Source organism: Schistocerca americana, chromosome 6 (assembly GCF_021461395.2).
Source record: "Schistocerca americana isolate TAMUIC-IGC-003095 chromosome 6, iqSchAmer2.1, whole genome shotgun sequence".
Taxonomy (NCBI): Eukaryota; Metazoa; Arthropoda; class Insecta; order Orthoptera; family Acrididae; genus Schistocerca; species Schistocerca americana.
In genome coordinates, this window is record NC_060124.1 from 405,315,170 (window position 1) to 405,334,001 (window position 18,832).

General features: G+C 47.6%; 3 non-coding genes across 3 annotated transcripts; all 3 read right to left on the reverse strand.

Moving 5' to 3' along the window:
* Positions 1-15,514: 15,514 nt before the first annotated feature.
* Trnal-caa lies at positions 15,515-15,589 on the reverse strand. The gene has a single exon. It is a non-coding gene; the product is annotated as a tRNA-Leu (tRNA).
* Positions 15,590-15,815: 226 nt separating this feature from the next.
* On the reverse strand, positions 15,816-15,890 carry Trnas-uga. Its single transcript has one exon. It is a non-coding gene; the product is annotated as a tRNA-Ser (tRNA).
* Positions 15,891-17,620: 1,730 nt separating this feature from the next.
* On the reverse strand, positions 17,621-17,695 carry Trnas-uga. Its single transcript has one exon. It is a non-coding gene; the product is annotated as a tRNA-Ser (tRNA).
* Between the last annotated feature and the right edge of the window lie 1,137 nt (positions 17,696-18,832).

Genomic DNA, 18,832 nt, shown 5'->3' on the forward strand with positions numbered 1-18,832 from the left:
CCTACCTTCCAAACATTACAGAAGCTCTCCTGCGAACCATGCAGAACTAGCACTCCTGAAAGAAAGGATATTGCGGAGACATGGCTTAGCCACAGCCTGGGGGATGTTTCCACAGTGAGATTATCACTCTGCAGCGGAGTGTGCGCTGATATGAAACTTCCTGGCAGATTAAAACTGTGTGCCCGACCGAGACTCGAACTCGGGACCTTTGCCTTTTGCGGGCAAGTTCTGTACCAACTGAGCTACCGAAGCACGACTCACGCCCGGTACTCACAGCTTTACTTCTGCCAGTACCTTGTCTCCTACCTTCCAAACTTTACTGAAGCTCTCCTGCGAACCATGCAGAACTAGCACTCTTGAAAGAAAGGATATTGCGGAGACATGGCTTAACCACAGCCTGGGGGATGTTTCCAGAATGAGATTTTCACTCTGCAGCGGAGTGTGCGCTGATATGAAACTTCCTGGCAGATTAAAACTGTGTGCCCGACCGAGACTCGAACTCGGGACCTTTGCCTTTCGCGGGCAAGTGCTCTACCAACTTTTTTTTTTTTTTTTTGTCTAAATGGCAGGGCTCGTCCGGGATATGAACCCGGGACCTCCTGCACCCAAAGCAGGAATCATACCCCTAGACCAACTTTTACTTTTATTTTTTTTTATTTATTTATTTTTTTTTTTTTTTTCCCAGGACGCCTCTTCTGCATCAAGAAAGGAAAACGTGTTGTCACTGCAGTGGAAAGTTCAAGTTGCGTTTCTTCTGCAGCAAAGGAAACGTTTCATTCCTTGTTGATCACTCTTTGCTGCAAAACTTTTATTTTCATCGTATTTTTTTTTGCTTTTTTTATTTTTTTGTTTTTTTATGTTAGTTTTCTTTTTAGATTTTTTTATTTTTTTATCTTGTTTAACTTTTTTAATATACAACAAGTTTTTTTGTTAAATTGTTTGTTTCCACTATTCTTTGCGTGAGACATCTCGGCTCGTTGACGGCACTCAACGCTCGTCTTCTCGAGGGTTGCCTATTATGGTATACCCCAAGCATATAGCTTGGTCTCATTTCTTTCTCCTCGTTTGTATGTGATCTCCTATGTCGGCAGTTGTCTTCTCTTAGCACTGAGTGCCCAATTGCCGGGCGCCACATACTGGTTTAATGTGGAAAAAAAAAAAAAAAAAAAAAAAAAGAAAAACGCTGCCATCATCGTTATCAACAGTCGGAGGCAGTGCATACATCTACTTCGTCATTCCTTCTTCGTTTATGTTCATCGTCTTTGTCGTTCATAGTGTCGTTATCCTCAATGCTGGTATATAGTTCGCAAACTTTTGTCTGTATTTGTCATCCTTCATCAGCAGTTGCGCTTGTGTGGCTAGATATACTCTGTAGCCCTGGTAAGACGGCGCATCTTCGGCTTTAATTAGGTAATGCAGAGTATGTCCTGTCAGCCATGTCCATATATTTTTCTTCGTGATGGGGTAGTAAGTGCCATCAGGTTGCAACACCGATGTGATGGAGATTGTCTGTCTAGCTGTCCTGCAGATAGAGGCAAGGTTCATTCTGCACCATTCCCAGACCAATTTATTTTCTCCGCAGACACATCTGTGTAGCAAGTTGTCTATGAGGGCACACTCTCCACATCTGTCAGTTGCCGACAATCGTATTCTGTGTAATTTTTCTTTCGTAGGTATGGTCTCATTAACGACTTGATACCACGTTGATCTGATATTTGTGCCGAGCACTTTGTTGTGGATGTTCTTCCAGATTTGAGCCCAATCCCGTAGGGGATATTTCGTTTCCATGCGGTTTACTCTTCCAGTAGTATTCATTATCCGGTATAGTTGGGCGGTTGTAAGGTCCTGTATTGGTGCGCTCATCTTCGCTCGGAGGTAACTAACTTCGAGCAGAAACATCCTGATGTGGTTGGCTTTGTAGTGGGTTTCCCCCAGGTTTATCGGTATTGCTATATTAGTAGGTGTATACATCCGTAGGGCCATATGGAGCGCGCTGTCTGGGTAGTCTTGAAACAGCTGAATAGTTCTCCGTATAAGAAGAGCCTTGCATTTAAGTTCAACATCTATTAGCCCTAGGCCCCCTTTCTCTGGTGGGAGAGTAATAACATTAATTCCCACTTTGAATATTTCGCCCCTCCAAATATACCAACCAATTGCCGTCATTATTTGCTTGGAAATGCTGTTGACCACAGGGATTGTCTGCCCTACATACCAGATTTTCGAAAGTATCATTTTATTGATAAACTGCACTCTTTGTATGAGGTCCTGTTCTCTGCCTTTATTTTGCTGGAGACAACCTCTCGTCATAGCCAGAAGCTCTTGCCAGTTGTCCGTAGTAGTTTTCAGAGGGCAGCGACTCATTCGTATTCCCAACAGTTTGATACTCTCGTGTACTACATATGGACAGTTGTCATCGATTCTAAACCCACTACCGATCGGCATTAGTTTAGTCTTGCGATAGTTGAGCTTTGAGCATGAGGCTCTTTCATACTCCCGTACACTATTAGTGACTTCTTGTAGGTCTCGCTCCGAACGTACGATGACACTTATGTCATCCGCGTATGCCACACATTTTACAGTCGTCGAATACAGGGTTAAGCCCTCAAGCGTACGGTTCAGCAAACGAACAAGTGGCTCAATGGCAATGACAAAAAGAGGCATTGACATGGGGCAGCCTTGTCGTACAGATCGCTCAATAGTTATTTGCCGGGAGAGTTGGCCATTGATGACGATCCTAGAGCAAGCAGAGGTGTACATATTTTTGACCATCGTAATAAAACCGTCACCAAAACCTAAATGGTTCATAATTTGAAAAAGGTAGCTGTGCGAGATCCTGTCAAAGGCTTTGCATTGATCTAGAGCTAAAATTGCAGCCTCCGGTTGGGTAATAGCACCAAAGGAGATGATCTCCCTATAATCTGCCAGACTTCTAAAGATCGTTCGACCAGGGACGGCTGCTGTCTGGCTGTCATGTATGATTTTATGTAAAACATGTTTAATTCTCGTTGCTAGAACGCGAGCCACAATTTTGTAATCGGAGTTGAGGAGGGAAATAGGACGAAATTTATTGACATCATCTGGTGGGTATTCTTTGGGGACGAGTACAATTAGACTATCACTAAATCCTGCTGGTAGTTGCCGACCTGCTTTAATTTCATTACATATGTTCAGAAAGCAATGTTCGAGTAAATACCAGAATTGTTTGTAGAATTCAATGGGTAGGCCATCTGCCCCGGGCGATTTATTACCCTGAGCCTTCCTCAAAGCCTCCCGAAGTTCTTCCTCAGTGATATCACACAGTAATAGTTGTCTGTCCGTCTCGTCGAGGGTCGCTGTAAGGTAGTTTTTCATGGTCGTAATTGCCTCGTCATTCGTGGGCTCTGACATGTACAGCCGTCGGTAATAGTCGGTTATATATTCCTTTATCTCATTCTGGGTTGTGGTGACACTGCCATCTTCTGTTTTTAATCTGTGAATCAATTTCTGTCTAGCGCGGCGTTTCTCTTTCGCAAGATGGAAGGAGGATGGGCTTTCGTCATTAACTCTGGTACCATCCCGAGAACGTATTTTAATTCCTTCCAGTTGTCTTCGTTTCAATAGTGTTAGCTTCGCCTTAATCCTTTTGATCTGTACAAAGTTCTCCTGTGTGACATGAGGAGCAGAATACAGCTCACGGAGACATCGAAAATAAAATTCGAAAAGCTCTTTCTGCTGCCGGCTCCTTTCACAGCTGTAACCTTTCAAGCAATTAATAAGCGTGGGCTTTGCGCAGCGGCACCACCACAGCGTAACCGACGGGAAAGTTTGTTGGCGGCGTGAGCAGAGATCCCATACTTCCTGCACCCGTTCTCTTAAACCTTGATCATTGAGTATTGAAACATTCAGCTTCCAACCTGCTCTGCCACGGTACGTTCCCTGCCGTACCATTCGGATTGTACAGTGATATGCCTCGTGGTCGGAGAAGTACAACGGCCACGTCTCCGTTGCAGAGATCTTGTCCCGCAGGCGTTTTCCTACATAAATTCTGTCTAGTCGGCTGGCAGTTTGAGCGGTAAAGTACGTAAAACACTGTCGGTCCCCGTTCAGGATTTCCCAGGTGTCTTCTAGGTCCATCAGTCGAACAGTTTCGGCAAGTGTCGCACAGCCGTTAAAGTTCGGCCATTGGTCTTTAGGCTTTAAAACACAATTAAAATCCCCGCCGACGATCACGTCCTCCTCATTCCTCCGTAAAAGATACAATAAGTCAGTAGCGTAAAAATGTGCTCTGGCAGCTCTATTTTGATTCCCCGAGGGAGCATAGATGTTTATCAATCGAACTCCATTAATAAGGCACGAGATTCCTCTGCCAGACTCTAGTCTTTCCACATCCGTGACAATAATACCCTCTTTGAATAACAGAGCTGTGCCTGAGGAGCTATGTGGGATGGTATTTGTTAGTACGTCATACCCAGGAAAGTCAGGTAGGAAATGGTGAGCCACCTCTTGCAGCATCGCGATGTCGGCATCACAGCTATACAAATAATCGCGGAGACTGTGTATCTTCTGCTCTGAAGTTATTTTGTTTATGTTTACAGTGACTATCTTGTAGTCCTGAAAAGGAGGCATGAAGTTCTCTATGTTAAAAGTCGCTGACCAGTCAGCAAAAGCATGATGTCGGTGAGGAAATTAATACGTATCCGAATCATCATCTTTTCTCAGGTTCGTTGAAAGCTGTCGTGTCACAAGTAATTCTACTCTCCCGGCTGCCATAGCCTCCTTTGGTGGTTCAGACGTAATCAGTCCTCGATCCACCGAAATGTCCTCGATATCATCAGCCCAGCTGCCTGCATTTGACATGTCCATCTTCTGATCTGAGCCCTTTCCCGTTGGACACTGTTCTTTTCGCCCCTCTCTCAGGAGCTGCTGAGAGACCCGATCCTCGTCTGCTGCAGCTTGATTTCCAACCCCAGAGTTCGGCGTGGTCACTTTTATCACCTGGTCGTGGCCACTCGATTGCTTCGCATCTGTCCTGCCACAAGTTGCGTCCGTTAATTCGCGGGCAATTTGCGCACCTTTCTCGCGCAGCAGTGGAGCTGTTTTCTCAGCATCCTTGTGAGCGATCCGTCGCTTTTTGTGTTTTTTGGGAGAAATGTCAGCCCTTTCATCTGCCACAGTCACTGAGGTAGGGCTGCAGATTGGTAAACCGGTATTGTCGTCGCTTCCCATCGATTTAGAATCCGCTCCTTTGTCGGTGCGCGGATCATTCTCAACATCTTCGGTTTTCTCGCCAACCTGGGCGCTAACCAAACACGTAGCCTCCGGATCGGTCAGTTTCATCATCACGTCGGGGGTGGTGTCAGCGTTGCCCTCTGGGGTGGCAGTCTCCATTGGTGTCTGGTCAGCTTCGGTGGTGTTGACAGTTGGGTCCATGTGAGTGACCTCCGTCGCTGCCATGGTCGAACGGACTGCCGCCACATACGTTAGAGGCATTGATGACATCTTGTTACTAGGAACCCTTTCGCCTGGTGGCAACTGCGTCACTCGTCTCTGTACGCACTGTGCGCGAACATGATCAGTTGCACCACACCCAGAGCAAGTGCGAGGCTGTCCATCGTATATAACAATTGCCCTGTATCCACAGATCGTAATATATGATGGAATGTGTTTCTCCAGTTCTATTTTCACCTGTCGAACACCGTTCAAGACAGGAACTTTGAAGGACATCCACTTTTCCGCAATATTGCTGATAATCGTGCCATAATTTTTCAAAACTGCATTTATTTCGTCGGCAGGAACTTCAAAAGGTAGTTCGAAAATTCTAACTGTGCGGACACTAAATCCTGCACGAGATACATGAACTTCGCCAATATTACCATCGCTGTGAGTAAATTTAAGGCTATCACCGCATGACTGAACAATTTGATCGCATATTGCAGCAGTTTTAAACTTTATGTGCGCAGTACTGCTAACGATCGAAAGATGTACACCAACTATTTCGTCAAAAGATCGTTTCAAAACATTCTCAATCCATGCTTCGAGTTCGTAAGCTTTAGGTCGTGCATATTTCGGATCGAAACTGAATTTCAAAGTATCTTTTCGTGCTAGTTCATTCATAGTCAATTCGTGTCATGTTCCACACAATAACCCTTAACTGTGTACGCTACAATAGCGTCAACTCACCGTAAACAGCGCTCAGCCGGCAGCAGCAGAGCCGTAAACACCAGCGCGCGTCCGCTCGCCACGGCCGCCGAGGGCCGACTCGACTACCAACTGAGCTACCGAAGCACGACTCACGCCCGGTACTCACAGCTTTACTTCTGCCAGTACCTCGTCTCCTACCTTCCAAACTTTACAGAAGCTCTCCTGCGAACCATGCAGAACTAGCACTCCTGAAAGAAAGGATATTGCGGAGACATGGCTTAGCCACAGCCTGGGGGAATTTTCCAGAATGAGATTTTCACTCTGCAGCGGAGTGTGCGCTGATATGAAACTTCCTGGCAGATTAAAACTGTGTGCCCGACCGAGACTCGAACTCGGGACCTTTGCCTTTCGCGGGCAAGTGCTCTACCAACTGAGCTACCGAAGCACGACTCACGCCCGGTACTCACAGCTTTACTTCTGCCAGTACCTCGTCTCCTACCTTCCAAACTTTACAGAAGCTCTCCTGCGAACCATGCAGAACTAGCACTCCTGAAAGAAAGGATATTGCGGAGACATGGCTTAGCCACAGCCTGGGAGATGTTTCCAGAATGAGATTTTCACTCTGCAGCGGAGTGTGCGCTGATATAAAAACTTCCTGGCAGATTAAAACTGTGTGCCCGACCGAGACTCGAATTCGGGACCTTTGCCTTTCGCGGGCAAGTGCTCTACCAACTGAGCTACCGAAGCACGACTCACGCCCGGTACTCACAGCTTTACTTCTGCCAGTACCTCGTCTCCTACCTTCCAAACTTTACAGAAGCTCTCCTGCGAACCATGCAGAACTAGCACTCCTGAAAGAAAGGATATTGCGGAGACATGGCTTAGCCACAGCCTGGGGGATGTTTCCAGAATGAGATTTTCACTCTGCAGCGGAGTGTGCGCTGATATGAAACTTCCTGGCAGATTAAAACTGTGTGCCCGACCGAGACTCGAACTCGGGACCTTTGCCTTTTGCGGGCAAGTTCTCTACCAACTGAGCTACCGAAGCACGACTCACGCCCGGTAATCACAGCTTTACTTCTGCCACTACCTTGTCTCCTACCTTCCAAACTTTACTGAAGCTCTCCTGCGAACCATGCAGAACTAGCACTTCTGAAAGGAAGGATATTGCGGAGACATGGCTTAGCCACAGCCTGGGGGATGTTTCCAGAATGAGATTTTCACTCTGCAGCGGAGTGTGCGCTGATATGAAACTTCCTGGCAGATTAAAACTGTGTGCCCGACCGAGACTCGAACTCGGGACCTTTGCCTTTCGCGGGCAAGTGCTATACCAACTGAGCTACCGAAGCACGACTCACCCCCGGTACTCACAGCTTTACTCCTGCCAGTACCTCGTCTCCTACCTTTCAAACTTTACAGAAGCTCTCCTGCGAACCATGCAGAACTAGCACTCCTGAAAGAAAGGATATTGCGGAGACATGGCTTAGCCACAGCCTGGGGGATGTTTCCAGAATGAGATTTTCACTCTGCAGTGGAGTGTGCGCTGATATGAAACTTCCTGGCAGATTAAAACTGTGTGCCCGACGAGACTCGAAATCGGGACCTTTGCCTTTCGCGGGCAAGTGCTCTACCAACTGAGCTACCGAAGCACGACTCACGCCCGGTACTCACAGCTTTACTTCTGCCAGTACCTCGTCTCCTACCTTCCAAACTTTACAGAAGCTCTCCTGCGAACCATGCAGAACTAGCACTCCTGAAAGAAAGGATATTGCGGAGACATGGCTTAGCCACAGCCTGGGGATGTTTCCAGAATGAGATTTTCACTCTGCAGCGGAGTGTGCGCTGATATGAAACTTCCTGGCAGATTAAAACTGTGTGCCCGACCGAGACTCGAACTCGGGACCTTTGCCTTTCGTGGGCAAGTGCTGTACCAACTGAGCTACCAAAGCACGACTCACGCCCGGTACTCACAGCTTTACTTCTGCCAGTACCTCGTCTCCTACCTTCCAAACATTACAGAAGCTCTCCTGCGAACCATGCAGAACTAGCACTCCTGAAAGAAAGGATATTGCGGAGACATGGCTTAGCCACAGCCTGGGGGATGTTTCCACAGTGAGATTATCACTCTGCAGCGGAGTGTGCGCTGATATGAAACTTCCTGGCAGATTAAAACTGTGTGCCCGACCGAGACTCGAACTCGGGACCTTTGCCTTTTGCGGGCAAGTTCTGTACCAACTGAGCTACCGAAGCACGACTCACGCCCGGTACTCACAGCTTTACTTCTGCCAGTACCTTGCCTCCTACCTTCCAAACTTTACTGAAGCTCTCCTGCGAACCATGCAGAACTAGCACTCTTGAAAGAAAGGATATTGCGGAGACATGGCTTAACCACAGCCTGGGGGATGTTTCCAGAATGAGATTTTCACTCTGCAGCGGAGTGTGCGCTGATATGAAACTTCCTGGCAGATTAAAACTGTGTGCCCGACCGAGACTCGAACTCGGGACCTTTGCCTTTCGCGGGCAAGTGCTCTACCAACTTTTTTTTTTTTTTTTTTGTCTAAATGGCAGGGCTCGTCCGGGATATGAACCCGGGACCTCCTGCACCCAAAGCAGGAATCATACCCCTAGACCAACTTTTACTTTTATTTTCTTTTATTTATTTATTTTTTTTTTTTTTTTCCCAGGACGCCTCTTCTGCATCAAGAAAGGAAAACGTGTTGTCACTGCAGTGGAAAGTTCAAGTTGCGTTTCTTCTGCAGCAAAGGAAACGTTTCATTCCTTGTTGATCACTCTTTGCTGCAAAACTTTTATTTTCATCGTATTTTTTTTTTGCTTTTTTTATTTTTTTGTTTTTTTATGTTAGTTTTCTTTTTAGATTTTTTTATTTTTTTATCTTGTTTAACTTTTTTAATATACAACAAGTTTTTTTGTTAAATTGTTTGTTTCCACTATTCTTTGCGTGAGACATCTCGGCTCGTTGACGGCACTCAACGCTCGTCTTCTCGAGGGTTGCCTATTATGGTATACCCCAAGCATATAGCTTGGTCTCATTTCTTTCTCCTCGTTTGTATGTGATCTCCTATGTCGGCAGTTGTCTTCTCTTAGCACTGAGTGCCCAATTGCCGGGCGCCACATACTGGTTTAATGTGGAAAAAAAAAAAAAAAAAAAAAAAAGAAAAACGCTGCCATCATCGTTATCAACAGTCGGAGGCAGTGCATACATCTACTTCGTCATTCCTTCTTCGTTTATGTTCATCGTCTTTGTCGTTCATAGTGTCGTTATCCTCAATGCTGGTATATAGTTCGCAAACTTTTGTCTGTATTTGTCATCCTTCATCAGCAGTTGCGCTTGTGTGGCTAGATATACTCTGTAGCCCTGGTAAGACGGCGCATCTTCGGCTTTAATTAGGTAATGCAGAGTATGTCCTGTCAGCCATGTCCATATATTTTTCTTCGTGATGGGGTAGTAAGTGCCATCAGGTTGCAACACCGATGTGATGGAGATTGTCTGTCTAGCTGTCCTGCAGATAGAGGCAAGGTTCATTCTGCACCATTCCCAGACCAATTTATTTTCTCCGCAGACACATCTGTGTAGCAAGTTGTCTATGAGGGCACACTCTCCACATCTGTCAGTTGCCGACAATCGTATTCTGTGTAATTTTTCTTTCGTAGGTATGGTCTCATTAACGACTTGATACCACGTTGATCTGATATTTGTGCCGAGCACTTTGTTGTGGATGTTCTTCCAGATTTGAGCCCAATCCCGTAGGGGATATTTCGTTTCCATGCGGTTTACTCTTCCAGTAGTATTCATTATCCGGTATAGTTGGGCGGTTGTAAGGTCCTGTATTGGTGCGCTCATCTTCGCTCGGAGGTAACTAACTTCGAGCAGAAACATCCTGATGTGGTTGGCTTTGTAGTGGGTTTCCCCCAGGTTTATCGGTATTGCTATATTAGTAGGTGTATACATCCGTAGGGCCATATGGAGCGCGCTGTCTGGGTAGTCTTGAAACAGCTGAATAGTTCTCCGTATAAGAAGAGCCTTGCATTTAAGTTCAACATCTATTAGCCCTAGGCCCCCTTTCTCTGGTGGGAGAGTAATAACATTAATTCCCACTTTGAATATTTCGCCCCTCCAAATATACCAACCAATTGCCGTCATTATTTGCTTGGAAATGCTGTTGACCACAGGGATTGTCTGCCCTACATACCAGATTTTCGAAAGTATCATTTTATTGATAAACTGCACTCTTTGTATGAGGTCCTGTTCTCTGCCTTTATTTTGCTGGAGACAACCTCTCGTCATAGCCAGAAGCTCTTGCCAGTTGTCCGTAGTAGTTTTCAGAGGGCAGCGACTCATTCGTATTCCCAACAGTTTGATACTCTCGTGTACTACATATGGACAGTTGTCATCGATTCTAAACCCACTACCGATCGGCATTAGTTTAGTCTTGCGATAGTTGAGCTTTGAGCATGAGGCTCTTTCATACTCCCGTACACTATTAGTGACTTCTTGTAGGTCTCGCTCCGAACGTACGATGACACTTATGTCATCCGCGTATGCCACACATTTTACAGTCGTCGAATACAGGGTTAAGCCCTCAAGCGTACGGTTCAGCAAACGAACAAGTGGCTCAATGGCAATGACAAAAAGAGGCATTGACATGGGGCAGCCTTGTCGTACAGATCGCTCAATAGTTATTTGCCGGGAGAGTTGGCCATTGATGACGATCCTAGAGCAAGCAGAGGTGTACATATTTTTGACCATCGTAATAAAACCGTCACCAAAACCTAAATGGTTCATAATTTGAAAAAGGTAGCTGTGCGAGATCCTGTCAAAGGCTTTGCATTGATCTAGAGCTAAAATTGCAGCCTCCGGTTGGGTAATAGCACCAAAGGAGATGATCTCCCTATAATCTGCCAGACTTCTAAAGATCGTTCGACCAGGGACGGCTGCTGTCTGGCTGTCATGTATGATTTTATGTAAAACATGTTTAATTCTCGTTGCTAGAACGCGAGCCACAATTTTGTAATCGGAGTTGAGGAGGGAAATAGGACGAAATTTATTGACATCATCTGGTGGGTATTCTTTGGGGACGAGTACAATTAGACTATCACTAAATCCTGCTGGTAGTTGCCGACCTGCTTTAATTTCATTACATATGTTCAGAAAGCAATGTTCGAGTAAATACCAGAATTGTTTGTAGAATTCAATGGGTAGGCCATCTGCCCCGGGCGATTTATTACCCTGAGCCTTCCTCAAAGCCTCCCGAAGTTCTTCCTCAGTGATATCACACAGTAATAGTTGTCTGTCCGTCTCGTCGAGGGTCGCTGTAAGGTAGTTTTTCATGGTCGTAATTGCCTCGTCATTCGTGGGCTCTGACATGTACAGCCGTCGGTAATAGTCGGTTATATATTCCTTTATCTCATTCTGGGTTGTGGTGACACTGCCATCTTCTGTTTTTAATCTGTGAATCAATTTCTGTCTAGCGCGGCGTTTCTCTTTCGCAAGATGGAAGGAGGATGGGCTTTCGTCATTAACTCTGGTACCATCCCGAGAACGTATTTTAATTCCTTCCAGTTGTCTTCGTTTCAATAGTGTTAGCTTCGCCTTAATCCTTTTGATCTGTACAAAGTTCTCCTGTGTGACATGAGGAGCAGAATACAGCTCACGGAGACATCGAAAATAAAATTCGAAAAGCTCTTTCTGCTGCCGGCTCCTTTCACAGCTGTAACCTTTCAAGCAATTAATAAGCGTGGGCTTTGCGCAGCGGCACCACCACAGCGTAACCGACGGGAAAGTTTGTTGGCGGCGTGAGCAGAGATCCCATACTTCCTGCACCCGTTCTCTTAAACCTTGATCATTGAGTATTGAAACATTCAGCTTCCAACCTGCTCTGCCACGGTACGTTCCCTGCCGTACCATTCGGATTGTACAGTGATATGCCTCGTGGTCGGAGAAGTACAACGGCCACGTCTCCGTTGCAGAGATCTTGTCCCGCAGGCGTTTTCCTACATAAATTCTGTCTAGTCGGCTGGCAGTTTGAGCGGTAAAGTACGTAAAACACTGTCGGTCCCCGTTCAGGATTTCCCAGGTGTCTTCTAGGTCCATCAGTCGAACAGTTTCGGCAAGTGTCGCACAGCCGTTAAAGTTCGGCCATTGGTCTTTAGGCTTTAAAACACAATTAAAATCCCCGCCGACGATCACGTCCTCCTCATTCCTCCGTAAAAGATACAATAAGTCAGTAGCGTAAAAATGTGCTCTGGCAGCTCTATTTTGATTCCCCGAGGGAGCATAGATGTTTATCAATCGAACTCCATTAATAAGGCACGAGATTCCTCTGCCAGACTCTAGTCTTTCCACATCCGTGACAATAATACCCTCTTTGAATAACAGAGCTGTGCCTGAGGAGCTATGTGGGATGGTATTTGTTAGTACGTCATACCCAGGAAAGTCAGGTAGGAAATGGTGAGCCACCTCTTGCAGCATCGCGATGTCGGCATCACAGCTATACAAATAATCGCGGAGACTGTGTATCTTCTGCTCTGAAGTTATTTTGTTTATGTTTACAGTGACTATCTTGTAGTCCTGAAAAGGAGGCATGAAGTTCTCTATGTTAAAAGTCGCTGACCAGTCAGCAAAAGCATGATGTCGGTGAGGAAATTAATACGTATCCGAATCATCATCTTTTCTCAGGTTCGTTGAAAGCTGTCGTGTCACAAGTAATTCTACTCTCCCGGCTGCCATAGCCTCCTTTGGTGGTTCAGACGTAATCAGTCCTCGATCCACCGAAATGTCCTCGATATCATCAGCCCAGCTGCCTGCATTTGACATGTCCATCTTCTGATCTGAGCCCTTTCCCGTTGGACACTGTTCTTTTCGCCCCTCTCTCAGGAGCTGCTGAGAGACCCGATCCTCGTCTGCTGCAGCTTGATTTCCAACCCCAGAGTTCGGCGTGGTCACTTTTATCACCTGGTCGTGGCCACTCGATTGCTTCGCATCTGTCCTGCCACAAGTTGCGTCCGTTAATTCGCGGGCAATTTGCGCACCTTTCTCGCGCAGCAGTGGAGCTGTTTTCTCAGCATCCTTGTGAGCGATCCGTCGCTTTTTGTGTTTTTTGGGAGAAATGTCAGCCCTTTCATCTGCCACAGTCACTGAGGTAGGGCTGCAGATTGGTAAACCGGTATTGTCGTCGCTTCCCATCGATTTAGAATCCGCTCCTTTGTCGGTGCGCGGATCATTCTCAACATCTTCGGTTTTCTCGCCAACCTGGGCGCTAACCAAACACGTAGCCTCCGGATCGGTCAGTTTCATCATCACGTCGGGGGTGGTGTCAGCGTTGCCCTCTGGGGTGGCAGTCTCCATTGGTGTCTGGTCAGCTTCGGTGGTGTTGACAGTTGGGTCCATGTGAGTGACCTCCGTCGCTGCCATGGTCGAACGGACTGCCGCCACATACGTTAGAGGCATTGATGACATCTTGTTACTAGGAACCCTTTCGCCTGGTGGCAACTGCGTCACTCGTCTCTGTACGCACTGTGCGCGAACATGATCAGTTGCACCACACCCAGAGCAAGTGCGAGGCTGTCCATCGTATATAACAATTGCCCTGTATCCACAGATCGTAATATATGATGGAATGTGTTTCTCCAGTTCTATTTTCACCTGTCGAACACCGTTCAAGACAGGAACTTTGAAGGACATCCACTTTTCCGCAATATTGCTGATAATCGTGCCATAATTTTTCAAAACTGCATTTATTTCGTCGGCAGGAACTTCAAAAGGTAGTTCGAAAATTCTAATTGTGCGGACACTAAATCCTGCACGAGATACATGAACTTCGCCAATATTACCATCGCTGTGAGTAAATTTAAGGCTATCACCGCATGACTGAACAATTTGATCGCATATTGCAGCAGTTTTAAACTTTATGTGCGCAGTACTGCTAACGATCGAAAGATGTACACCAACTATTTCGTCAAAAGATCGTTTCAAAACATTCTCAATCCATGCTTCGAGTTCGTAAGCTTTAGGTCGTGCATATTTCGGATCGAAACTGAATTTCAAAGTATCTTTTCGTGCTAGTTCATTCATAGTCAATTCGTGTCATGTTCCACACAATAACCCTTAACTGTGTACGCTACAATAGCGTCAACTCACCGTAAACAGCGCTCAGCCGGCAGCAGCAGAGCCGTAAACACCAGCGCGCGTCCGCTCGCCACGGCCGCCGAGGGCCGACTCGACTACCAACTGAGCTACCGAAGCACGACTCACGCCCGGTACTCACAGCTTTACTTCTGCCAGTACCTCGTCTCCTACCTTCCAAACTTTACAGAAGCTCTCCTGCGAACCATGCAGAACTAGCACTCCTGAAAGAAAGGATATTGCGGAGACATGGCTTAGCCACAGCCTGGGGGAATTTTCCAGAATGAGATTTTCACTCTGCAGCGGAGTGTGCGCTGATATGAAACTTCCTGGCAGATTAAAACTGTGTGCCCGACCGAGACTCGAACTCGGGACCTTTGCCTTTCGCGGGCAAGTGCTCTACCAACTGAGCTACCGAAGCACGACTCACGCCCGGTACTCACAGCTTTACTTCTGCCAGTACCTCGTCTCCTACCTTCCAAACTTTACAGAAGCTCTCCTGCGAACCATGCAGAACTAGCACTCCTGAAAGAAAGGATATTGCGGAGACATGGCTTAGCCACAGCCTGGGAGATGTTTCCAGAATGAGATTTTCACTCTGCAGCGGAGTGTGCGCTGATATGAAACTTCCTGGCAGATTAAAACTGTGTGCCCGACCGAGACTCGAATTCGGGACCTTTGCCTTTCGCGGGCAAGTGCTCTACCAACTGAGCTACCGAAGCACGATTCACGCCCGGTACTCACAGCTTTACTTCTGCCAGTACCTCGTCTCCTACCTTCCAAACTTTACAGAAACTCTCCTGCGAACCATGCAGAACTAGCACTGCTGAAAGAAAGGATATTGCGGAGACATGGCTTACCCACAGCCTGGGGGATGTTTCCAGAATGAGATTTTCACTCTGCAGCGGAGTGTGCGCTGATATGAAACTTCCTGGCAGATTAACACTGCGTGCCCGACCGAGACTCGATCTCGGGACCTTTGCCTTTCGCGGGCAAGTGCTCTACCAACTGAGCTACCGAAGCACGACTCACGCCCGGTACTCACAGCTTTACTTCTGCCAGTATCTCGTCTCCTACCTTCCAAACTTTACAGAAGCTCTCCTGCGAAACCATGCAGAACTAGCACTCCTGAAAGAAAGGATATTGCGGAGACATGGCTTAGCCACAGCCTGGGGGATGTTTCCAGAATGAGATTTTCACTCTGCAGCGGAGAGTGCGCTGATATGAAACTTCCTGGCAGATTAAAACTGTGTGCCCGACCGAGACTCGAACTCGGGACCTTTGCCTTTTGCGGGCAAGTGCTCTACCAACTGAGCTACCGAAGCACGACTCACGCCCGGTACTCACAGCTTTACTTCTGCCAGTACCTCGTTTCCTACCTTCCAAACTTTACAGAAGCTCTCCTGCGAACCATGCAGAACTAGCACTCCTGAAAGAAAGGATATTGCGGAGACATGGCTTAGCCACAGCCTGGGGGATGTTTCCAGAATGAGATTTTCACTCTGCAGTGGAGTGTGCGCTGATATGAAACTTCCTGGCAGATTAAAACTGTGTGCCCGACCGAGACTCGAACTCGGGACCTTTGCCTTTCACGGGCAAGTGCTCTACCAACTGAGCTACCGAAGCACGACTCACCCCTGGTACTCACAGCTTTACTTCTGCCAGTACCTCGTCTCCTACCTTCCAAACTTTACAGAAGCTCTCCTGCGAACCATGCAGAACTAGCACTCCTGAAAGAAAGGATATTGCGGAGACATGGCTTAGCCACAGCCTGGGGGATGTATCCAGAATGAGATTTTCACTCTGCAGCGGAGTGTGCGCTGATATGAAACTTCCTAGCAGATTAAAACTGTGTGCCCGACCGAGACTCGAACTCGGGACCTTTGCCTTTCGCGGGCAAGTGCTCTACCAACTGAGCTACCGAAGCACGACTCACGGCCGGTACTCACAGCTTTACTTCTGCCAGTACCTCGTCTCCTACCTTCCAAACTTTACAGAAGCTCTCCTGCGAACCATGCAGAACTAGCACTCCTGAAAGAGAGGATATTGCGGAGACATGGCTTAGCCACAGCCTGGGGGATGTTTCCAGAATGAGATTTTCACTCTGCAGCGGAGTGTGCGCTGATATGAAACTTCCTGGCAGATTAAAACTGTGTGCCCGACCGAGACTCGAACTCGGGACCTTTGCCTTTCGCGGGCAAGTGCTCTACCAACTGAGCTACCGAAGCACGACTCACGCCCGGTACTCACAGCTTTACTTCTGCCTGTACCTCGTCTCCTACCTTCCAAACTTTACAGAAGCTCTCCTGCGAACCATGCAGAACTAGCACTCCTGAAAGAGAGGATATTGCGGAGACATGGCTTAGCCACAGCCTGGGGGATGTTTCCAGAATGAGATTTTCACTCTGCAGCGGAGTGTGCGCTGATATGAAACTTCCTGGCAGATTAAAACTGTGTGCCCGACCGAGACTCGAACTCGGGACCTTTGCCTTTCGCGGGCAAGTGCTCTACCAACTGAGCTACCGAAGCACGACTCACGCCCGGTACTCACAGCTTTACTTCTGCCTGTACCTCGTCTCCTACCTTCCAAACTTTACAGAAGCTCTCCTGCGAACCATGCAGAACTAGCACTGCTGAAAGAAAGGATATTGCGGAGACATGGCTTACCCACAGCCTGGGGATGTTTCCAGAATGAGATTTTCACTCTGCAGCAGAGTGTGCGCTGATATGAAACTTCCTGGCAGATTAAAACTGTGTGCCCGACCGAGACTCGAACTCGGGACCTTTGCCTTTCGTGGGCAAGTGCTCTACCAACTGAGCTACCAAAGCACGACTCACGCCCGGTACTCACAGCTTTACTTCTGCCAGTACCTCGTCTCCTACCTTCCAAACTTTACAGAAGCTCTCCTGCGAACCATGCAGAACTAGCACTCCTGAAAGAAAGGATATTGCAGAGACATGGCTTAGCCACAGCCTGGGGGATGTTTCCAGAATGAGATTTTCACTCTGCAGCGGAGTGTGTGCTGATATGAAACTTCCTGGCAGATTAAAACTGTGTGCCCGACCGAGACTCGAACTCGGGACCTTTGCCTTTCGCGGGCAAGTGCTCTACCAACTGAGCTACCGAAGCACGACACACGCCCGGTACTCACAGCATTACTTCTGCCAGTACCTCGTCTCCTACCTTCCAAACTTTACAGAAGCTCTCCTGCGAACCATGCATAACTAGCACTCCCGAAAGAAAAGATATTGCGGAGACATGGCTTAGCCACAGCCTGGGGGATGTTTCCAGAATGAGATTTTCACTCTGCAGTGGAGTGTGCGCTGATATGAAACTTCCTGGCAGATTAAAACTGTGTGCCCGACCGAGACTCGAACTCGGGACCTTTGCCTTTCACGGGCAAGTGCTCTACCAACTGAGCTACCGAAGCACGACTCACCCCTGGTACTCACAGCTTTACTTCTGCCAGTACCTCGTCTCCTACCTTCCAAACTTTACAGAAGCTCTCCTGCGAACCATGCAGAACTAGCACTCCTGAAAGAAAGGATATTGCGGAGACATGGCTTAGCCACAGCCTGGGGGATGTATCCAGAATGAGATTTTCACTCTGCAGCGGAGTGTGCGCTGATATGAAACTTCCTAGCAGATTAAAACTGTGTGCCCGACCGAGACTCGAACTCGGGACCTTTGCCTTTCGCGGGCAAGTGCTCTACCAACTGAGCTACCGAAGCACGACTCACGGCCGGTACTCACAGCTTTACTTCTGCCAGTACCTCGTCTCCTACCTTCCAAACTTTACAGAAGCTCTCCTGCGAACCATGCAGAACTAGCACTCCTGAAAGAAAGGATATTGCGGAGACATGGCTTAGCCACAGCCTGGGGGATGTATCCAGAATGAGATTTTCACTCTGCAGCGGAGTGTGCGCTGATATGAAACTTCCTAGCAGATTAAAACTGTGTGCCCGACCGAGACTCGAACTCGGGACCTTTGCCTTTCGCGGGCAAGTGCTCTACCAACTGAGCTACCGAAGCACGACTCACGGCCGGTACTCACAGCTTTACTTCTGCCAGTACCTCGTCTCCTACCTTCCAAACTTTACAGAAGCTCTCCTGCGAACCATGCAGAACTAGCACTCCTGAAAGAGAGGATATTGCGGAGACATGGCTTAGCCACAGCCTGGGGGATGTATCCAGAATGAGATATTCACTCTGCAGCGGAGTGTGCGCTGATATGAAACTTCCTAGCAGATTAAAACTGTGTGCCCGACCGAGACTCGAACTCGGGACCTTTGCCTTTCGCGGGCAAGTGCTCTACCAACTGAGCTACCGAAGCACGACTCACGGCCGGTACTCACAGCTTTACTTCTGCCAGTACCTCGTCTCCTACCTTCCAAACTTTACAGAAGCTCTCCTGCGAACCATGCAGAACTAGCACTCCTGAAAGAGAGGATATTGCGGAGACATGGCTTAGCCACAGCCTGGGGGATGTTTCCAGAATGAGATTTTCACTCTGCAGCGGAGTGTGCGCTGATATGAAACTTCCTGGCAGATTAAAACTGTGTGCCCGA